The following is a 14,456-nucleotide window of genomic DNA, read 5'->3' as shown; positions in this document are numbered from 1 at the left end:
TCAGGACATGATGCAACTATACATATTACTAATATAACGCCATTTATAACATGGAGATACAAGAGAGGAAAAGTGTTAGAATTTGAGCAAAATAACACAAACTGCTGAAGATTAATTAGATGAAAATAGCTACTGAGTTAAAGATGAAAATATCAGGATAGATGACCAAAAGACTTGTTAAAGGAGTAGAATCTTGAAAGAATGATAGTAGAAAAAAACTAGAAGAAACTGCACATCTAGGGACCCAAATACTTGAAGACAAGGCACCCAATGACAAGAAAGTACAAGGGGAAAATGTAAGAATTTATCCATCAGACATTGACATTAGTTACCAATGTACCACTGAATTACAGTTCAGGAAGGAAATCAGCTCATTAATCCTCTCGCAAATCTATAAAGAGCAAACTAAATAGCACCATTCTACCCCCTCTTTCTCCAAACCTTTGCAATTATATTCTCTTTCAATTTTATATTGAAAATATTTTCAAAGTTACAAATGGAACTGCTTCAAGCATAGGAAAGTCCAAATCACTTTGCACACTTTAAAAATAACTGGCATTTTTACCTTTCCTTATTTTTTTTATCTTAATATCAATTATGCTATCACCAAATCTAGCCAGTGGTAACAACTTTAATTACTCTATCAAAATTATTCAATTAACTTTCCCCATTACTCATACAAAAATATTATTGCTACAGCACAGGCAATAGGTGTCAGCTTTCACAGATATAAAGAAATATTCATCAAGCCCAGAATCATTTGAGGAAGTGGAAGCAGAGTTAACATTTCAGGTTGAAGCCCCTCATCAGTTCAATTTCCAGCTTTTTTTTTTAATGTTCACCCTCCACAGAAACTGCTTGAATTGCTGGTTGTTTGCTGAATTTTTGATTTTCATTACAAATTAATTGTTTATACATAAGGAACAAAGTTCTCAGGTTCCTCCCTCTCTCATCAACACCTTGATTTGCAAAGTCTCAGATTAATTTATCCTTCAAGCAAAAAGCAAGCATGCAACAGATTCAAATGGCAATAACCTCACTCGCATTGTACTTTTTCACCTGATACCACAGAACGTGATAGCAATGAATATTTCAGAGCATGCATCTTTGGTTACAACCACCTTAGTGAAGAGAGCCCCAGTACAAACCAATATCTGACACAAGATCCACATTATTGAGGGCTGAAATGCACACATCTTCAAGGATTAAGTTATTAGAATTTGTTGGGTTAACTACATTTGCATTCCCCAGAGTACAGGAAGTTCAGGATAATTACTTTACTTTCACATTTTGAATGAAGTTGGTCCCAGAGGTAAGGGAGGGGGGAACTTACTGGACACAAAAGAGTATACAAAAGATTAAAATCAGAGTAGGAGAATTTAGTGTAGAAGAAATATATACATTAAGAATTGCTCAAATCTGAAATTCTTTCACGGTAGTGTAGTGGTGACAATGATGTTTTAAGTACCAGTGACTCGGGGTCAATTCCCAGCGCTGTCTGTAAGGAGTTTGTACGTTTTCCTGTGACCACGTGGATTTCCTCCGGGTTCTCCGGTTTCCTCTCTCAATCCAAAAATGTACTAGTTGGCAACTTAATTGGTCATTATAAATTTCAGATTAAATTGGAGATTGAAGGGCGGCATAGCTCTAACGGCCAGAAGCACACGTTCCACGTAGTATCTCAATAAATAAATCTTAGCTAAATTAATTACTTTTATTTTGAAATCAGATTCTTGCGAGTCAAAATTATTAAAAGAAATGAACACAAGAGATTCTGCAGATGCCGAAAATCGAGAACACCACGTACAAAATGCTAGAGGAACTCAGCAGATAGGAAGACATGTAAGAAGAGGAATAAAGAGTCGGCATTTTGGACCGAGACGCATCAACAAGGTTCCTGAACAAAGCTCTCTGCCTGAAATGTTGACTCTTTATCCCCTCCATGGATGCTGCCTGACCTGCTGAGTTTCTCCAGCACTATGTGTGTGTTAGACCATAAGACCTAAGATATTGGAACAGAAATAGGCCATTCAGCCCACTGAGTCTGCTCCACCATTCAATCATGGGCTGATCCAATTCTTCCAGTCAACTCTAAATGAAGTTGCAAACAATGAAACACTTCTATGAATATTATAGTTACTGTTTATTCCTTAAAATAGGAATGATAGAGAAACTGCTTTCATAGATCATCGAACAAATGAATCTATTGCACATTACAGGCCGCTCGACCCACAATGTTGTGCCAACTAGGTAACCTACTCTAGAAGCTGCCTAGAATTTCCCTACCGTACGGCCCTCTATTTTTCTAAGCTCCATTTACCTATCTAAGAGTCTCTTAAAAAAACCTTATTGTATCCGCCTCTACCACTGTCACCAGCAGTGTATTCCACGTATCCACCACTCTGTGTGAAAAACTTAACCCTGGTATCCCCCCATACCTATTTCCAAGCCCCTGGTGTTAGCCATTTCAGCCTTGGGGAAAAACCTCTGGCCACCCACACCATCAATGCTTCTCTTCATCTTATACACCTCTATCAGGTCACCTCTCATCCTCTGTCTCACCAAGGAGAAAAGGCCAAGTTCACTCAACCTATTCACATAAGGTACACTCTCCAATCCAGGCAACATCTTTGTAAATTAGCTCTGCACTCTTTCTATAGTATCCACATCCTTCCTGTAGTGAGGTGACCAGAACTGAATACTCCAAGTTCCTTTTATAATCTGAAGATAAGGTCTGTCACTAGTACTCATTAGCAAAGTAACATGTAACACTATTTCACAAAAGATTACAATCCCACTTGCCTTCCTTATTTGACTGTAAATTAGGGAGATCATGAGATGCTGCAAATATTTACCCTATGGCATTTTACTGTATTTATGTTTCTGAGAAATCACACTACCAACAGAACATTTATATTCATAATGATATAAAAAGTGTCTGCCATGAAGCAAAAATATGCTTTTCAAGCTGAGGAAATGAGGCCACAATGTCTTATCAACAGAATTTACCACTAACCAACATAATTTCTAGCCATTGTCAAAATAACATACAATTCCCCACTGACATTAGCTCAATTTACATCATAGCAGAATTCATAAATAGTTTCTCTATTTTCAAAAGGTGCAACTTTAAAGTGCACTGCTTACAAGAAACACTACAATCTTCTCTCACCCAGCAAGGTGCTAGTTCATTAGATGTCTCTTAAGAGTGAATCTAACCAATGACACAATTTTCTTTGGCAATCTGGAAAAGCAATGAATCTGAAAGTCTTCAACAATTAAACTAGTGATTGCATTTTTTTTTTAAAAGCCTACTCTGAAAGCTATGATTTGAACAATTGATTTTTTTCTCCTTTCAATATGAAAGCACAAACTAACAAAATTTACCAAAAAAAATGCTTCAATATAAGTGCAAGCTAACAAATGCTTACATCTCAGTGGAGGACATCATTTCGTGGCCATTTATGCAACTGAGGCACTTTAGGTATTTAACTCAAAATGCAGCATTTGGATACCTTTGAGCCACATACATCTCATTAAACCAGTACTGACATCCAAATATATTTGAAAGTTTGTTACTTACATAAAATACTGTTGCCATCAAGCATTTTGAAATAAAGTTATGCAACTTACCAGTTTTTTTCAATTTTCCAGTCAAGGTCATTATAGCAAATGTACAAATAAAAGTCAGTGGAAGTAATAAACTTTCTCCTACTTAAGAACAATAAAATCTGCTTATGATTTTTAGGGGCAGGTAAAGGGATAGATTCTGGATAATCACAGGAGGATAACAGAGCTAAACCTGTCCTAATTTAAAGATAATCATAACTGTTTACAGTGTGGAAGAAAATGGATATAGGAGCATTCAGCAGCAATTTCATGGCTACCTCCAAGAGTAAAAAACTTAAGATTTATTATCAAAGGAATTGTACCAGCTGTCTGCCTTATTTTTTTTAAACCAGAAAAGCAGCACAAAATGGCTCCAATACATTTTCCAACATTTTCAGTGTTCTTTACTTTACCAGCATAAGATACCAAAGAGAAACTCACACAAAAATCTAACTCCCTCAATTTTGGCTTACAATCACAACAAAGATGACTTTCTAAAAAGCCTTGGATAATCTGCAACACAAGTGGTTATTAAACAGTGTGACATTTTTCTTCAAATGGGATAATGCACTGGCATGCATTGAAAAATGGCTCACAAGCAGAAAACAGTAGGAATAAATAAGTCGCTTCCAGATTGGGAGGTTGCAGCTAATGGAGCACTGAAGAAATTAGAGTTTCAACCCCGTTTTCATCAACTATGTCAAAGACTTGGATGAGTAGACCAATTATTATATGCAGTTTGATTATACAAAGCTGGGGAGTTGTGATGCATATAGAGAAAGGCTTTAGTGCAATATGAACATTCCAAGTGAACAGATGGAGAACATGACAAAAGAATATAACAGAGAAAAAATAAAGTTATGGACCTTGGCAGAAAAAAAAGAGTAATTCTAAAGCAGCAGGAGCCTGAAAGAATTTGATGTTTAAAAGGAGCTTGACAGCAATGAACAAGAATCACTAAGTTTAACATGCAGGTATAGTAGCAAGAAAGCAAATGACATGTTGATCTCTTCTTTTTCAATCTTTTTATTACATTTTCAAAGACAAACACATAGTGGTCATAATAGTACAAAGGGAGTGGGAGTACATTGTTGGCAATTAACACATGTGCGTAGAAACTATAGGTAAGACCAATATAATTGACCTCCCAAACTCTTATAATAGACAAGACACAAAGAAATAAAAAGATGGAAAAAACCCCAAATGAAAAGTCAAAAACAAAGTAAACTAAACAAAACTAAAACTAAACTAAACAAGGCTGGGCTAACCTATTATATCAGATAAAGTCAATAATATCGTCAACTCTGCTCCTCTACTCAAATTAATAAATAATATAAAGGAATCGGAAAAGGTCAAATTACATACTATGAAAGTATTGAATAAATGGCCTCCAAGTTTCTTCAAATTTAACCAAAGGATCAAAGGTACCACTTCTAATTTTTTTCTAAGTTTAAACAGGATATGGTTTGGGATAACCATTGAGATGTAGATGGGGGATTCATCTCTTTCCAATTCAATAAAATAGATCTTCCAGCCATTTAAGTAGCAAAATGCAATCATCCACCAAGCTGAAGAGGGCAGATCAATCTTTGGTAAACCAAAAATTGTGGAGATAGGGTGAAGTTGTAAATCAATGTGCAAAACTATAGAGAATGTATCAAAAATATCTTTCCAAAATTTTTCCAAAAGAGGGCAAGACCAAAACATATGAGTCAGAGAGGCTACCTCAGAATGACGTCTATCGCAGATCGGATTTATATGAGATTAAAAACGAGCTAATTTATCTTTAGGCAAATGAGCTCTATGCACCATTTTAAATTGAATCAACGTATGTTTAGCACAAATAGAAGAGAAGTTAACTAATTGAAAAATTTTCTCCCATTTCTCTATAGGAAAAGAAAGTTCAAGTTCCTTCTCCCATTCAACTTTTGCAGAAAATGTATGGGAGTTCCTTCTCCCATACTTGCAGAAATCCAAAAAGAAAGGCAGCTTGACACTGCCGAATTTAAGATCTTATTATTAGGCAATTAATATTTGATATTTAATATTTTGGACACAAGATGTGGATATTAATGTCAGTCCGCAATGGGTTAACCTTGAATGTCATTCTGCACATGGATTTTCAATAGTTTCAATCTTAGGGACTTCGCTTCCCTTTGTTCTTTCTAAATTGAATAAACAAATGGTTAATTCAATAATTAAACATACATTATGAATATGGTTTCAGTTTTGTAAATTTTTTTGACTTGAATAAATTTATTTTATCAAGTCCTGTTATATCTGATTTTTTCTTTCAACCCTCTTATGGATCAAGCCTTTTTAATATGGAAAACAAAGGGTATAATATGTTAACACGAGGAAATCTGCAGATGCTGAAAATTCAAGCAACACACACAAAATGCTGGTGGAACGCAGCAGGCCAGGCAGCATCTATAGGAAGAAGTGCTGTCAATGTTTCAGGCTGAGACCCTTCGTCAGGAGTCCTGACGAAGGGTCCCGGCCCGAAAAGTCGACAGCTCTTCTCCTATAGATGCTGCCTGGCCTGCTGCGTTCCATCAGCATTTTGTGTGTGTTGCTGGTATAATATGTTTTCATGATTTATTTTTGAATAATTGTTTCATATCTTTTGAACAGTTGTCTAATAAATATAATTTGCCCAAATCCCATTTTTTTTTTAAATACTTACAGAACAGTGATTTTGAAAATACGATGCTACCTACTTCTCCGATTTCTTATCCAACCAATATCACAGTAAAAATTTTAGGCTTAAACCCTTATCAAAAGGGTTTAATAGCAATCATTTATGATATGATTATGAAAATACAGTCAGATATATCCAACATGTTGATCTTATTGCAAAGGGATTAAAGTAAAGGACTAAAGATGTCTTACTGCAACTGTATCGCTCCCCCCGTTGGGGTTGGAACACAAATATTGTTCATAGATCTGTTTCCCTACCCAGGGAAGGAGATGATTACTATAGAGTAATCAAGTGCAGTCAAGGTTCACCACTAACTTCCAGAAAGGAAAGACTGTCTTACAAAGAGAGATGAACCATGGTGGGCCTAAACCAGAGTTCAAAAGAATGAGGGGTGACTGGAGAGGCAAAGTTATTGTACATTTAAGACAGGGATTTGATACTTGAATATTAACAGAATCAAGGGATATGATGCCTTCCAAGAAAGTGCTGATAAGGTAACGATCAGTCATAATCTCATTAAGTGGCAGTGGAGGAGGCATAAGGAGGCAAAAGGACTATTTCTGGACCATTTTTTAAAAACGTTACTGTAAATGTACTTCATTGATTCTGAAACATAGTAGGAAATACTGGGGTTGTGCACAGTGCTAAAGAAATACAAGACAACTCCCAAAAAACATCAAAGAGAAAGCCTTGTTTCATTGTCACCACGTCCCAAACAGCCCACATATTTATAAAAACTACAGAGAAAAGTGAAAGCTTCGGCAAAAAAAAATCTTAATTGGCCATGAGAAAATATACATTCCTTGATGGTAGTTATATGCATGTATGGATTCTACTGCTGGAACAATCTAGCAGAAAGGAGATTACGATTTTAACTGAAGAAAGTTGTCCTAAATTGCTATGGTAATGCAGCAGCAAAGCACCCTCCTATTAGGGTGGCACCATGGTGCAAAAATATTTGACGCTATCTCACAATTCCAAAGACCTGGGTTCAATCCAAATCTCAGATGCTGTCTGCGTGCATTTGACACATTCTCCCCACGACCACAAGTACTTCCCTAGGTTTTCTGTTTCTCACATTCCAAAGACATGCTGATAAATTAACTACTGTTGATTACCCTCAGTGAAGGTGGGTGGTAGGGGAGAACTGGTGGGCAGGTGAGATAGAATAGTCTGTAAATAAAGATTAAAATGGGATTGATATACTTGATCTTAAAGTAAGCAAAAAGAGGACAGACCAAACTGTCTCCTAAATCAGGAGAAAAAATGAAAAATGTGATTCCTAATATGAAGTAACAGTCATTCCAAATGATCCAGAAGCTTGTGGTAGCTAATGACAATTTAATTTAACAGGTGGGATTTTAGACTGTCTTTGCAGTATTGTTTTATTTAACACTGTTGAGAACCTGGTTTGACATGAATCTCTGGTAAAGTGGCAGTATAAATCCAGATTCAAAAACCAATTTCATCACAAAAGAGAATTGGCCATAAGGAAGACTTCTCTCTTAGTTGTATCCTAATTTGAACACATCATTCAATGTATTAAAAAGTATCAGGGTAATTCCTTCTGAGAACCGTCAAAAAGACTAAACAGTAACGGAATAATGTGAATATGAAAATTGCTTCTACTTGGAACATCTGAGGTGAGTAACACTGATAAAGACAAGAGGAACCTTGAAGTAAAGACTTCAGGAGAAGCCTCAATTAAATATATATGAAATATGAACACTGACTTCGTATTTATAGACAATTGTCTCAGTCACTGATCCTGAAAATTGCACAACCCACCCTCAGCACCTATTAACATACATAAAAACCTACAGTAAAATGCAGTTTGTGTTGACAACCAACACCACTAAGGATGCGCGGGGGTGGGGGGGGGGGGGCAGCCTGCAAGTATATGACAATCAGCATAGGCACACAAACACAAGATTGTCACTGTATGTCAGGACGTGACAATAATAAAACAATATCAATTATCATGCAGAAAAAAGTATCAGCTCAGGCTGAATGGACCAATGCTCAGAAACCTCTCTACCCAAGATGACAGCTCAGTAGAATTATTTGATGAACTTGGACCAAAAACAGATTCATGAGTTCTCAATCCAGTTCACCAAATATTTTGAATGTAACTGGAATTGGTCAGGAAGTGGCAACAGGAAATTTATTGCTTTATTTATTGAACAATTAATGATACACATCTGTCTTGGTGCAGTTGAATATTTTTACACACTACCACTTTGTCTACTTTATTTCCTTCAATACCCCGTCCTATCTCCAATTGGCCTCAATCATCACTGAATCTAACTTTTTGTTCTGATTTCTTGTCCATTCAACATACAAGTTTATTCCAGATGTTGTTTATAAACCTGTAAAAGGGGTCAGCATTAGCCAACATGGGCTCCTCCTCTGCTGTATTATTCTGTGAACAGAATACATTTCAAAATGCCACTGTGGGAATTGAACTGGTAATTCGATGGATCATTAATTCAATAATAATAATACTGCCATATCCCCATAATAAACATAATTTATAATTTTCAACACATTTTCAAACTACCAATAATCTAATTTTCAGAGACATCTCATTAACATTACTCAGCCCAACAGGGCACGCTGAAATCACCGAAGCCCATGGAGTAATGAAATTTGCTGAAGCTAATTCAGCTCATAATTGGGTTCAGTGAATCCTCTTGGCAAATCTTCAACAAGAAAGTAAGTCAACTTTCCACAGGCATCAGTTTTGGAGAGACTGTGCCAGCTGGAACTGGTAACACAGCAAGTATACAGTAACACACACACTAAAAAGTCTTGACACGTATATCATAAAGGCACTAATTGTTTCAAAACAATAAACCAATTTGCAGTTACACCATACATTTGGATAACAAATATGTGCAGATTACATTGACTATTCCCAAAATGTAATCACATTTTTGCTCATGTCCCCATGGTTTAGTAACATACTCCCACCCCTGCAAATAAATCTAAAAGAGAACAAAATGGAAGGATACTAAAATGAAATATAACCATATAACAATTACAGCACGGAAACAGGCCATCCCGGCCCTTCTAGTCCGTGCCGAACACTTACTCTCACCTAGTCCCACCAACCTGCACTCAGCCCATAACCCCCCATTCCTTTCCTGCCCATATACCTATCCAATTTTTTTAAAATGACAATACCGAACCTGCCTCTACCACTTCTACTGGAAGCTCGCTCCACACAGCTACCACTCTCTGAATAAAGAAATTCTCCCTTGTGTTACCCTTAAATTTTTGCCCACTAACTCTCAACTCATGTCCTCTTGTTTGAATCTCCCCTACTCTCAATGGAAAAAGCCTATCTATCCCCCTCATAATTTTAAATATCTCTATCAAGTCCCCCCTCAACCTTCTACGCTCCAGAGAATAAAGACCTTTCCCTGTAACTTAGGTGCCGAAACCCAGGGAACATTAAAAAAATTACTTTCTCATCAGCATACAATGAACCTCTGCATTAACCATCATATATGTATCCAACTAAAACTAAATTTCTGATACATAATCCTTTAAGAAACATACCTTTAGCAAGACAGATCCACAAAACAAAATTCAACACCAAAATTAAACAAAATCTGGATGGACAAGATTGTCTCTGGTTATATTTTGTTCTGGGCATTTGAGAATTATTTCATTTATTACTCATTCCCAACTGTTCTTGAGAAGTTGGTAATGAGTACATTCCTAACAGCCAAGTTGTCTGCTGGACAACTGCGCAGGGCAATTACCTTACAGTGGGCCTGATGTCAATGTAAAGACCTTATTAGTGAACTGGGCAGTTCTTTTTGCTTTGAAACTAAAACTCGGAATTTTCATGAATATCCTTGCAGGTACATGCTGCTCATTCGAGATTTAAGTAATTATATTTAAATTCCCATCAGGTGTCTGGGGATGATTGGACCAGGCCTCTAAATTACTATTCAACAATCACCATAGCTGTTCTGCACCTTGGGAAAAATATGCAGTGCTGCAGCAAAAATAGAATGAAATGATATCTCCAAGAAACAGTATTTTAAAAGTATCTATAACTTCTATTGAAGAAACTTAATTAAGTCTACTTGCAAACAAAGTTAACGTTGTTTTAACTCGGATGAAATCCTAAACCAGATGACTGATAAAATTGTCTCTGACAGGCACAATTGTCTCAATAGCTGGACTCATTCCAAAAGATTCCTATACTTGGAATTAAACCAGATCAATCCCAGAACCGAATGCAAGTAGAATTATTTGTTAGTTTATCTTCTTTTAAGGCAGCACCTTAGAGACCAGGATGATCTACCCTCACTCCAGCTCGGATGGCACAAAGGTGGCTAAGGTGACTGATGGGCAGGTGGTTGAACAGTATGGGAATTGGGGAACTCCTGTCTTTTTAACTGAGTTTATGCAATTTGCCAAAAACAATCTTGGTTTTCTAATCATCCTAGTCAAGAGCCAGGATGCCTTCCTGCTGCTGAGGCTTGAAGAACACCTTTCACATGTTTAATTGGCCCCCTCTAGATACCTCCTGCTGTGATGAAATTCGGAGCACAGCGACGCGATAAGGCATGTAAACAACAAGACCCACACATGAGCTGAGCAAGAGTAACTATAACCTCAAGGCTGGGAATACTGGTCTGATTGAGAAGAATGACATTGGGCTGCTTATCCTGTCAGTGCATTTGGCAAGATAACATTGGGGACACCTCTCCAATACTTTGTCTCGAATACTCTGAACTACAGAGGGTGGGAATTACTGACACCAGTAAAATAAGAACTTTGCGTCAGGTTTAAAACATGTGCATTGTGCCTCCAGGCATAGAATCCATATTAGTAAGGGATAAAAGGGATAAAGGATAGTAAGGGATAAGATTGGTCCTCTTGGAGATCAGAGTGGTCGGCTATGTATGGAACCAAAAGAAATGGGAGATATTAAATGGTTTTTTTGCATTTGTATTTACTAAGGAAACTGGAATGGAGTCTATGGAAACAAGGCAAACCAGTAGGGAGATCATGGAACTTATACAGTTTAAAGAGGAGGAGGTGCTTGCTGTCTTGAGGCAAATCAGAGTAGATAAGTCCCCAGGACCTGACAGGGTATTCCCTTGGACCTTCAAGGAGACTAGTGTTGAAATTGTGGGGGCCCTGGCAGAAATATTTAAAATCTCGATATCCACAGGTCAGGTGCCAGAGGATTGGAGGATAGCTCATGTAGTTCCTTTGTTTAAAAAAGGCTCAAAAAGTATGCTGGGAAATTATAGGCCGGTAAGTTTGACATTGGTAGTAGGTAAATTATTGGAAGGAATACTAACAGATAGGATCTACAAGTATTTGGACAGACAGGGACTTATTAGAAAAAGTCAGAATGGCTTTGTGCGTGGTAGGTCATGCTTAACCAATCTATTAAAGTTTGTCGAGGAAGTTACCAGGAAAGTGGATGAAGGGAAGGCAGTGGATGTTGTATACGGACTTCAGTAAGGCCTTTGACAAGGTCCCGCATGGGAGGTTAATTAGGAAGATTCAGTCGCTAGGTATACATGGTGAGGTAGATAGATAAATAGATAGATACTTTATTCATCCCCATGGGGAAATTCAACTTTTTTCCAATGTCCCATACACTTGTTGTAGCAAAACTAATTACATACAATACTTAACTCAGTAAAAAAAAAATATGATATGCATCTAAATCACTATCTCAAAAAGCATTAATAATAGCTTTTAAAAAGTTCTTAAGTCCTGGCGGTAGAATTGTAAAGCCTAATGGCATTGGGGAGTATTGACCTCTTCATCCTGTCTGAGGAGCATTGCATCGATAGTAACCTGTCGCTGAAACTGCTTCTCTGTCTCTGGATGGTGCTATGTAGAGGATGTTCAGAGTTATCCATAATTGACCGTAGCCTACTCAGCGCCCTTCGCTCAGCTACCGATGTTAAACTCTCCAGTACTTTGCCCACGACAGAGCCCGCCTTCCTTACCAGCTTATTAAGATGTGAGGCGTCCCTCTTCTTAATGCTTCCTCCCCAACACGCCACCACAAAGAAGAGGGCGCTCTCCACAACTGACCTATAGAACATCTTCAGCATCTCACTACAGACATTGAATGACGCCAACCTTCTAAGGAAGTACAGTCGACTCTGTGCCTTCCTGCACAAGGCATCTGTGTTGGCAGTCCAGTCTAGCTTCTCGTCTAACTGTACTCCCAGATACTTGTAGGTCTTAACCTGCTCCACACATTCTCCATTAATGATCACTGGCTCCATATGAGGCCTAGATCTCCTAAAGTCCACCACCATCTCCTTGGTCTTGGTGATATTGAGACGCAGGTAGTTTGAGTTGCACCATATCACAAAGTCCTGTATCAGTTTCCTATACTCCTCCTCCTGTCCATTCCTGACACACCCCACTATGGCCGTGTCATCAGCGAACTTCTGCACATGGCAGGACTCCGAGTTATATTGGAAGTCTGATGTGTACAGGGTGAACAGGACCGGAGAGAGTACGGTTCCCTGCGGCGCTCCTGTGCTGCTGACCACCGTGTCAGACCTACAGTCTCCCAACCGCACATACTGAGGTCTATCTGTCAAGTAGTCCACTATCCAATCCACCATGTGAGAGTCTACTCCCATCTCCGTTAGTTTGTGCCTTAAGATCTTGGGCTGGATGGTGTTAAAGGCACTAGAGAAGTCAAGGAATGTAATCCTCACAGCACAACTAACCCCATCTAGGTGAGAGAGTGATTTGTGCAGCAAATACGTGATAGCATCCTCCACTCCCACCTTCTCCTTATACGCAAACTGAAGAGGATCCTGGGCGTGCCTGGTTTGTGGCCTCAGATTCTGTATTATCAGCCGCTCCATGGTCTTCATCACGTGCGACGTCAAGGCAACAGGTCTGAAGTCATTCAACTCCTTTGGTTGTGGTTTCTTCGGTACCGGGACAATACAGGATGTTTTCCACTGTCTGGGTACTCTTCTCTGCTCCAGGCTCATGTTGAAGATGCGCTGTAGTGGTTCTCCCAGCTCAGTCGCACAGGCCCTCAGTAATCGTGGGGAAACTCCATCCGGTCCAGCCGCCTTGCTGGTACAGATCTTCCTCAGTTGACCTTCCACCTGTGCAGCCGTAATCCTGGGCGTGGGCAAGGTCTCCTGTGAGTGGCTATTTTCCTGTGAGGGAAGTAAGCCTGGTGTGGATTTCTGCGGTGAGGATGAGATTGAGCTGTTGAACCTGTTGAAGAAGTTGTTCAGCTGGTTCGCTTTCTCCACATCTCCACTTATGTTCGCCCCCCGCTTTGCACCGCATCCGGTGATGATCTTCATCCCATCCCACACCTCCTTCATGCTTTCATGTAGTAAATTGGATTAGACATTGGCTCAAAAGGAGAAGTCAGAGAGTGGTAGTGGAGGATTGCTTCTCTGAGTGGAGGCCTGTGACTAGTGGTGTGCCACAGGGATCAGTGCTGGGTCATTGTTATTTGTCATCTATATCGATGATCTGGATGATAATGTGGTAAATTGGATCAGCAAATTTGCTGATGATACAAAGACTGGAGGTGTAGTGGACAGTGAGGAAGGTTTTCAAAGCTTGCAGAGGGATTTGGACCAGTTGGAGGAATGGGCTGAAAAATGGCAGATGGAGTTTAATGTGGACGAGAGTGAGGTATTGCACTTTGGAAGGTCAAACCAAGGTAGAACATACAAGGTAAATGGTAGGACACTGAGGAGTGCAGTAGAACAGAGGGATCTGGGAGTACAGATACACAATTCCCTAAAAGTGGCATCACAAGTAGATAGGGTTGTAAAGAGAGCTTTTGGTACATTGGCCTTTATAAATCAAAGTATTGGGTATAAGAGTTGGAATGTAATGGTGAGGTTGTATAAGACATTGGTGAGACCGAATTTGGAGTATTGTGTGCAGTTTTGGTCACCTAATTACAGGAAGGATATTAATAAGTTGAAAGAGTGCAGAGAAGGTTTACAAGGATGTTGCCGGGACTTAAGAAACTGAGTTACAGAGAAAGGTTGAATAGGTTAGGACTTTATTCCCTGGAGCATAGGAGAATGAGGGGTGATTTGATAGAGGTGTATAAAATTATGATGGGCATAGATAGAGTGAATGCAAGCAGGCTTTT

At 38.7% G+C, this 14,456-nt stretch overlaps 1 protein-coding gene across 1 annotated transcript in view; it reads right to left on the bottom strand.

The window, feature by feature from the left end:
• snd1 (staphylococcal nuclease and tudor domain containing 1) overlaps positions 1–14,456 on the bottom strand; it is a 1,008,210-nt gene that overhangs the window by 629,153 nt on the left and 364,601 nt on the right. The gene's annotated exons all lie outside the window — the stretch shown is intronic.

This window comes from Hemitrygon akajei, chromosome 14, assembly GCF_048418815.1.
Source record: "Hemitrygon akajei chromosome 14, sHemAka1.3, whole genome shotgun sequence".
NCBI classification, from domain to species: domain Eukaryota; kingdom Metazoa; phylum Chordata; class Chondrichthyes; order Myliobatiformes; family Dasyatidae; genus Hemitrygon; species Hemitrygon akajei.
This window is presented reverse-complemented; position numbering and strand designations above follow the sequence as displayed.